Raw genomic sequence first — 10,222 nt, 5'->3', positions numbered from 1 at the left:
TCAAAATTGTCATGTAAAGTGTCCCAGTAAATAAATACCTGGGACCCAATTGCCCCACTGCTGAATTCTACCAAACTTTTAAATAACTCACCTGTAATCCCCAAAATTTGGGAAGCTGAAGCAGGAGAATCACTTGAGTCCAGGAGTTCGAGACCAGTCTGGGCAACATGGCAAGACCCCATCTCTACAAAAAGTACAAAAATTAGCCAGGCTTGGTGGTACATGCCTGTTGTCCTAGCTACTGGGGAGGCTGGGGTAGGGAGATTGCTTGAGACAGGGAGTTTGAGGTTGCAGTGAGCCATGATTGTACCACTGCACTCCAGCTTGGATGAAAGAGTAAGACCCTATCTCAAAAAAATAAATAAATAAAAAGAATATCTAATACAAATCCTACTCAAACTATTCTGAGAAATAGAGGAGGGAGTACTTCTGAACACATTTTATGAGGTCAGTATTACCCTGATACCAAAACCGGACAAAAACACATCACAAAAGGAAACTACAGGCCAACATCTTTGATTAATATTCATGAAAAATCCTCAACAAAATAGTAGGAAACTGCATGAAACAATATATTAAACAGATCATTCATCATGAGGGACACAAGGATGTTTCAAAATATGTGAATCTTTGAATGTTATACATCATATCAACAGAATGGAGGACAAAATCATATGATCATTTCAATGGAGGCTGAAAAGCATTTGATAAAATGCAACATCCTTCATGATAAAAAAAAAACCTTTGAAAAACTGACTATAGAAGAAACATAATACCACATAATAAAAGTCGTATATGACAGACCCACAGCTAGTGTCATACTGAATCATAGAACCAGAATTGGAACCCAGGTATGTTAGACTTCAAAATTCATGCCTTTCTAAGCTTTAAAAAAAGGCAAGAAAGAATGTTTGGGAAAGATTCTTAGGTACTGGATTCTGAGATTTTAACATGCTAGGGTAAAAGATCAGAAGGAATTTCTGAGGGGTCAGGGACCATAAACCCAAGAAGATAAGAGATTAGTATTAAGTACAAGATGTTAGTGCAGAAATTGGTAGAGACAGGAGCTATGAACACAATTCAATGTATGTCTTGAAATTTATTATATATTTCTACAAAGAATTGAGAAGGAATGGTATTGAGAAGTTGAGTGATCCAAGGGAAGATCCTTTGATACTAGATTCTATTATTGGTTCTTCCACTTGTATATAATATGACCTCTCTCAGACTTCCTTATGAATAAAGTGGAGCTAATAATACTGTAGTTACTGGGGTAAAAATGAGATGGAAACTATGAGATCAGTGTAAGATGGACAGTGGAACCATTTGCCAAGAGGCTTGGAAACCGTGCAAACCAATCAGCATGGTTGGAGGGTTGCAGGTACTGAGATAACTATGGGAAATAGAAACCTAGTCAATTATATTGTAATAGGATGGTCTGGCTGAAAGGGGCAAAAAAAAAAAATCAGAAAAGTTTTCCAGTCCTGTCCATCAGAGGGAACATTGCTTTTTAGTCTTTTTTTAGGCTAAGAGCTGTTCAACTCTGGATGACATATCTATTAAGGCTGCTGTATTCCTTTTTACCTATGTCATGCTCACCAAGCAATCCTATGCCCATAACGGTTTTTTCCTTTTTTCTTGTTTTTTGTTTTGTGCTACTTTTATGCTGAGAAGGGATGTTTTGGTTTCTGCTCAATTTAAGGGCATATCCCCGCCATTCTTATTGTATTAGTTGTCTACTTGCTGTGTAACAAATTATACTGAAATTTAGCCGTATAAAACAACACATATTTATTATTTTACAGATTGTGTGGGTCTGGAATTTGAGCACAGCTTGACTAGATCCTCTGTCAGGGTTTCACAGGCTGCCATTAAGATATAAGCAGGGACTTTATTGCACAGTTTGTGACTATAGTTAATAACAATGTATTATAATCTTGAAATTTGTTAATAGAGTAGATTTCAAGTATCCTCACCACAAATAAAATATAAGTATTTGAGGTAATACATATGTTAGTTAGTCATTCTACAATGTGTACATATTTCAAAACATCATGTTGTATACCACAAATATGTATAGCTTTTGTGTATCAACTTTAAAAATTAAAAAAAATATAGTCAGTGGCTTCAAGGTTGAACTCAAGGGCCAACTGGAGAAGGATCAGCCCCAGGCTCACTCAGTGGTTGTTGATAAGATTCAGTTCTCTTCCGTCTACTGGGATGAAGGCCTCAGTTCCTTACTGGATGTTGGCCAGAGGCTGTCCTCAGTCCTTTACCTTGTGATACTTTCTATCACAGTAACTGAGAAGAACCTGAGAGAGAAGATACCAGCAAGAGAGAAGTCACAGTCTTTTGTTACCTAATAATGGAAGTGATATCACATTATATTTGCTGTATTTTATATGTTAGAAGAAAGTCATTAGGTTCAGCCTACACTCAAGGGGAGAGGATTTCACAAGTGTGCACACCAGGAAGTAAGGATCATTGGGGCTATGCCAGAAGCTGCTTTTCGCACTTAGCTATCTACAACTGTTGTAGCGAAGGGAGGAGTCATGACTATTGAAACTAATGCAGATGGTTACTTAGAAAAAAATCTGAAGCCCCCTTTACTCTGTCAAATATCCTCTCTGTAAATGAAAAGTTGAGCTGTGTGTTTCTCAATAAATGTATCACAGCAAGTGAATCACCCCTTCTGATTTGATTCAGAGCAATAAAAAAGCAGTCACACTATACCTTTGCTTTTACGGTGGTGTCTGATATAGCCCTCTCTGTGTAGCCTACTTCTGAGCAGACCCAAGTGAATAATGTAAGCCAAGGTCCCTTGACATATGGTTTTTAGAGTATATTTACACTCCATGTGAGTCAACAACCTTGATATTTGGCAGAAGTCTCTTGAGCAGATGATGGAAATATTTTATCTCACATTTAAGCCAACTTCCTTGTGTTGATATTTCAAGTATAGGCATGAATTGAAGAGAGAAAGGGAAGAGGGCAACAAGGAAGGAATGGGAGGAGGGGTGGCAAAGAAGGGCAGAGAAATTTTCTGTTTAGTCTCAAGCTTTATAAATAACAAGGGTTTGGTTCTAAAAAAAGCTTCAGTGGCAAACCTAAGAATCTGGGACCTCCATAAAAAATTTATGTTTAAACAAGAAATAGTTCAAGTGGGGACAACAAGAGTCACTTTAACCTGTGCCTGCTTTAATGAGAGACTGAGGAGAAAGGGGTCTGCCTGTCCTGAATGTTTGTCTGTGAATGCCTTGCCATTTTGGCTTAGACAGAGGAATAGAGCCTTTTGTGTGGTTTTTTTTTTTTCTATTTACCACCAGCAGTCAATAGTCAGAGCTATTGACTTTAAGCATTCAGAGACCTTAAGCCTTAAGAAAAGATGCCATTTCCTTTGACTTCATTTTTTTTTTTTTAAATAAGGATAGTAATGCTATGTACTCAGGTTATTTATTTGCTAGATGATTCACACTCTAAGGTACACAAATGCTCAGAAGCTTCTTCAAAGAGGGCTATGTTAAGGAAAGGGGTTCATAATGGTTAAAGAGATGCTAAGTAGAGATTCTGCTTGTCTCTGGGTACCAGTTTGAAACACAGATATTGCACAGATTTTCATTCTACCTTTGCTGCATAGTTGGTGGAAGATCTGGAAGCACAAAAGTAGATCTTTTGGAGTGGTTAATTTGAGTTCCATTTTAGTTACTTAGTTTAAATGCTTATTGTGTTATGGGAAGCTTTACAATGGCAAGTTTTTTATTAATCCCCATATAGGTCTAGATTTTATGGCCTATCATTCACATTTTCTAAGTAGCCATTTTGCATCAGCCTCTGTCCTGGTTGTTGTGTGGGGATTAGAAATCTATTGAAAGACTTTGGCCATCTTGGAAAGCCTTATAACCTAAAGAGGCACATGAGCAATAGATAAGCACAAACGTAGAATACAGTACAAGGCTAAGAGCAAGAGTTCTGAAACAGATATAATTGGGTTGGAATTCTAACTCAGCTACTTACTAGGAGTATGGGTTTGGATATATTATTTAACTTATTTTATCCTCGGTTTCCTCAGCTATGAAATGAATATAATAGCAGTAACTACCTGACAGGATTATTGTTAGAACAAAATGAATTGATATCTAAAGCTTCAAGTATAGTGCCTGTTACTTTATAAGTACCCATTAAGTATTAACTATTTTCATGCCTTTCCAGTTTAGACTCTTTGTTTAATCTTACCTCAATATCCTCCTCTATAGAATAAGCCTCATTTTATATTTTATGCTCTGATAGTACTACAGGTGTATCAGGAGACAAATAAAAACACTCATATTTTAAGGCGCTTTGCAGATGTATGTGCTTTTTCAAGATTTGTTTACTAAGTTTGGGTTCAGGGCAGGGTAGACTATGTACTTACAGACATCCAGGAGAGTCTGAGAGACATCTAGTGACATCGTGGAGTTGTGCTGAGTATGGTTTTTGGAATCTAAAGGCACTGTGCTTCCTATTTGCTGCGGAAAATTGCATAGTTTCTCAGCCTGTGCTTTCTCATTCATGACAGAGCAATAACAAAGCATATTTTATGGAGTTGTTGGGAAGATTAAATGAGACCGCATATCTAAAGTACCTGGCATATAGTAGACAGTCAATAAACATCCTCCTATTTTGATATGAAAAGAAGAGGAAAAGGTAAAATATGGAAGACCATGGAGGAAGATCATTGAACCCCAATATAGAGGCCCATTCCCACAAACCCTGATGGTTCAGCTCACATCTCCCCAGAGCTGTGGGCATCCTGGGTGCATGAGGTGGGCATACTTCTCAAGTATACTACTTTTCATTTCTATTTACCTTTTATCTGCCTCCTGTCTCTTCCACAGCCCTTCTGTTAAAACCAGAAAGAGTCAGGTGGAGTAACTGATCCGGAATCAGTCCTAGTATCAAAAGGATGTAGGGATTCAACTTTTCTCTTTGTTAGTTCTAGATGCTGGGTTTGTTTTAGCTTCGAGAGTTGGGGCATGAGCTACTTGACTATTTACTATCCAAATGGTTTCTCACTTTTGTGACCAGATAGTCACCTTCTCTGCTCGTATGGACGATCAGTTTTAATTTTGGTTACATCTGAGTAGAGTCCAAGTCATACATGAAAGTTTTTCTTAGACTTGTCTCTCTCCTTTCCTCAATGATTGGAGCATCTCAAGCCAGAAAACATTTCAGAAATCACCTGGCCGAATGTAATTCATCCCATTCATTACCTCCACAATGAACTTGACCAATGTTTATCTAGCCATCTTTGACCATTTTGTTACAGTTCCCTTTAAAATGCCAATTACTTTGACATGTACACAACTCTCAAAACAGAAATTGTGTTTCTATCCATGGTTACCTCTTGTCTTTTTGTTTCTGTGCCTGTCTCTTATGCTGTACTATTACATCCCTTTGATAGCCTTTGAAACTTCATGAAATAAAGAGAAGGGAGAACAAAGGATGTTCTGACCTATCAGCAGACCTGACTACAGATTGGTTTTCTATTTCTAAGAGTTATAAGTGACTATGAACATCATTGGCAACTGAAAGGAAACAATAAATTAATAGCCAGAAGCACATTGATGGGTCAAGAGATTAATTCATTTAGAGGAAAGGTTAATTGGATAGGTATGTGATAAAGACCTCTCAAGGAGATATTTTAATTTGACATATCACTAGTGAGGAGAATAAGAGAGAAGAGTGTGATAAATTAGAGGATTTCAATTCAATTTTCTTTTTGTAATTCCCCAAACAATTTTTTTTATTATTATACTTTAAGTTCTAGGGTACATGTGCCCAATGCGCAGGTTTGTTACATAGGTATACATGTGCCATGTTCGTTTGCTGCACCCGTTAACTCGTCATTTACATTAGGTATATCTCCTAATGCTATCCCTCCCCCAGCCCCCCACTCCCCGACAGGCCCCAGTGTGTGATGTTCCCCGCCCCGTGTCCATGTATTTTCGTTGTTCATCTCCCACCTATGAGAGAGAACATGTGGTGTTTGGTTTTCTGTCCTTGTGATAGTTTGCTTAGAATGGGGGTTTCCAGCTTCATAGTGTTTTTTTTTTTTTTTTTTTTTTTTTTGTGCTAACTAGGGTGAAAGAAAAAGATGCGGTTTCCTGAAGAGTTTTGAGGGAGAGAAGCAAGGACAGTCTAACTGCCCAGTAATAGCTTTTTCATTTTGTACATAGACCATTTTCCTCACTTTTTCCATTGTCTATCAAAATTTTCTGTAAAAGAAATAAAAATATGCTAGAGCCTTTGTATTCTGTGGATTAAAATAAATATATTGCACTTATCAGTAACTGTAGAAGAAAGACTTGATCCCCATTAAAGGAATTTTAGGCCATGAAAAATGTATATGGGCATGGGAGTCAATTTATGACATTTTTACAGAGAAGAAAACCTTGTTTAAAAGACCACATGCTAAAGATAGCTTTAAAAATATAATAAATCAACCATGTTAGTGAAAAACATAGTTTTATTATAAATAGTAATTCTGATGATGTTTTTGCATACAAGCACTCATTTAAAAAATACTATTAGGTTAGTGCAAAAGTAATTGAGTTTTTTTTTACATTAAAAGTAATGTCTTTTAAAACTGCAATTACTTTCACACCAAGTATATCAAGAATGCTATGGTTTGGATATGGCTTGAGTTTGTCCCCCCTAAAACTGATGTTGAAATTTTTGGCTCCCAGTGTGGAGGCATTGGAGGTGGGGCTTAGTGGGAAGTGTTTGGGTCACAGTGGTGGATCCCTCATAAATGGTTTGGTGAGTTCTCACTCAGGCAAGATGAGATTCGGATTCGTTCTCATGGGAATGCCTTAGTTCCTGCAGAGTGGGTTGTTATAAAGCCAGGATGTGCCGGCCCTCAGGTTATGCATCTTTGCTTCTCTGCTTCCCCTTTGACCTTCTCCCATGTTATGAGGCAGCAGGAAAACCTCCACCAGAAACTGAGAGAATGCCACTGCCATGCTTCTTGTATTTTCCCACTTGCAAAATCACAAGATAGACTTATTTTCTTTACAAATTACCCAGCTTCAGATATTCTGCCACAGAAACACTAAACAGATTAACACAGAGAACTTTACTGTTTAAAAAGTAATTTTAATACATGTTATTCCATTTACTTCATATCGAATTATCTTATGTAAATAGTATTTCCTTGTGTCAGTGGTCAGAATCTACCCTTCATTGCTCTGCTTGTGATACTACTGCTTGTGGTACTGAACTGGATCTTGTAAATATTTCCTCTTTGTCAGTAGAGGGTGCTGGAGAGACACTGCAGAGGAAAGGGCTCTTTTCGTGGGTTCTGTGTCCTGCTTCTTTGATTGGCTCCTATGGTACAGAGTGACCAGTGGTGTGTTGAACACCAGAGCCATTTCTCACACCAACCTTGGTCCACTTGAACCTCTGGGTGGATTTGCTGTTTGCCCAGCATGCATTTCCCTCTGGCCTCAGTCCAGTGACAATGGACCACTTCTTATCCAGGCAACCCAGCAAACCTCTCATTGGGCTATGTCTACCCCTTTTTCAGAAAGTCTGTATCCTAGCCTTGGAAACTTTCCAAATTTATTCCTTCCTTGGGTACCCTTTCTCCACCACAGGATGTTCTTTCATCTTTTCTTAGAAACCTGTGTTCCATTATAATAATTATTTATTTTAAGCACTTCCTGTTCAAGTTACTGTGTGGTTTCTGTCTTTTGACTGGACCTGATACATACATACCTCATGTAGCAGATGCTTTTTGTGCTCTTCTCATACACACTCACGGTTCCAGGCTCTGCCTAAGACATTTTACTGCAAATTCCTGGGACTCTCTGCTAATGTTTTGTCTTTATATTTGCATAAGGACAGGCCAGATGTATAGTTAACATCTCTGGGTGCAGCCTTTAGCCATTGGGACAGATGGGACTTGGAGGATGAATAATCCAGCTTCTTCCTTGTTAGGTTGGGCAACTCATAAGTCATGTTCTGTAATGTCGTCTGGAGCTCCTTAGAGTGATTGAACCTCAGTTGCTCACAATGGTTACCTGCTCAATAATACATCACTTTCTAGCTTCCTTCTTTCAGTCTCATCTTGCCATTCCCTAATCAGTGTTTCCTGAATTTGTCCTCCAAATAAACTATTTCACCAGAATTTTTATATCAGGATATGCTTCTAGGAGAAGTCATATGGAAATATTCCAGTCTCAGAGAAAAGGGAATGAAGAGTCTGAGAATTTATTTTGTTCAAAGCCAGATAGTTAAGCAGTGAAGGAAAGAACTCAGTTTATCTCAGCCCAAGTCTCACTCTTTATATTTACTTCAGAAAATGTCTTTATAAAGACAGTGTTAACTACGTGTTAGATAAATGCAGACCTATTATTGTAGTCTAAATACATAAACCCTAGAGTATAGGTGTTGTACATATAAAAATAAATTTAACTTGTTTAAAGTGAGACTCTGTAAAGTATTGCCCCATCAGCCACCTAGGCAGCAGCATTAAGATATAGAAACAGTTTCTAATAACAGAAAACTTTCTTTTTTCATTATTTCATATACGATATTTTATTGTCAGTAGGTACCACCTCTCCACAGTCAGATAGTAGATTATCAGTTGTTTTTTATGAATGTGGTTAAAACAGTACAGTGCTGCTCTTATGGCTTATATATGGAGCTGGTTTTGTGTTGCAGTATAAAGCTCTGATTTCTGAACACAACAACCATGTTTAATCAAAATGAGGAAAAACGTTAGGTAGTTTTTCCATGGGACACATTGTCTGTAGTCTTAAGGGAGGAACTTCTGTCTCAGCTCATGGTTCACAAGACCTACAATTGTGATCTGCTCTTGTAACCAACAATTATTCTTTTCCCAAGCTCAGACTCATGAAACTGAGATATGCCAATGATATCTGAGGAATAAAATCCTTCACAATGATATCTCTAAGCTAAACTAGAAATGATAGAATAGACGGCATTATGGGGAGCCTATTCTAATCAGAAAGTGATATGTCCATCAACTAGTATGGTTTTAAAACATAGAGGAGTATTTGAAGTGGAAAGAAGATGATGAGTCTCCAGGAGGAAGGTTGATATTGATACACATCTTGTTATACACCTATACATAACTATATGCACATTCCTTCTTGCTTAAACCCTACTTCAGCCGATGCTGGGTCCTTTGTCGACTAGACTAGAGCAGTAGTTCTCGAACTTTAGCTGGTATCAGAAGTACCACAGGTTGCTGGGCCCTACCCCCAGAGTTTCTGATTCTGTATGTCTGGGGTGGAGTATGAATTTGCATGTCTAACAAGTTCCTGGTGATGCTGGTCGCTGCTGGTTAAGCCACCACATTTTGAAAACTACTGTTCTAAAGCAGTGTTTTCTTCAACCCTGGGTGTATACTGAATTAATGTAAACATTACCAATACTTAGGTACTACCCACACAAACTAAATCAAACTCTTTGTGGTTAGAGCCAGGAATCTGTTTTTTAAAAGCAACATAGGTAATTCTAATGGGTAGCCAGAGTCAAGAACCAGTGTTTAGGTATTTCTTTTTTTCTTTTTCTTTTCTTTTTTCTTTCTTTCTTTCTTTTTTTTTTTTTTCAGACAGAGTCTTGCCCTGTCTCCAGGCTGGAGTGCAGTGGCGTGATCTTTGCTCACTGCAATCTCTGCCTCCTGGGTTTAAGCGATTCTCCTGACTCGGCCTCCCAAGTAGCTGGGACTACAGGCGCCCGCCACCATGCCTGGTTAATTTTTGTATTTTTAGTAGAGACGGGGTTTCAGCATGTTAGCCAGGATGGTCTCCATCTCTTGACCTCGTGATACGCCCACCTCAGCCTCCCAAAGTGCTGGGATTACAGGTGTGAGCCACCGCACCCGGCCTTGTTCGGGTATTTCTAAGCCTTTAACATGTGCACAAATTACCTGAGAATCTTGTCAAAATGTAGATTCTGATTCACTGCTCTGAGATGGGGGTCCAAGATTTTGCATTTTTAACAAGCTTCCAGATGAAGCTGCTGCTGTTGTCCCGCAAACCACACCCTGCGAACCAAGTGTCAGAAATGTTGTCTTCTTTACCCCTTTTCTGTAGACGTGGTTTTTGTGTAAGTTAACAAGAGATATGCTAAGTGATCTAGGCCCAGGGCTCAAATACCTTTGGGGTACTGGAAGCCAGAGTTGACAATTAGATTTGGTTCCACAGGTTGTCTG

Source organism: Gorilla gorilla, chromosome 2, assembly GCF_029281585.2.
Source record: "Gorilla gorilla gorilla isolate KB3781 chromosome 2, NHGRI_mGorGor1-v2.1_pri, whole genome shotgun sequence".
Classification (NCBI taxonomy): domain Eukaryota; kingdom Metazoa; phylum Chordata; class Mammalia; order Primates; family Hominidae; genus Gorilla; species Gorilla gorilla.
The sequence above is the reverse complement of the archived record's forward strand: the minus strand, read 5'-3'. Positions refer to the sequence as shown.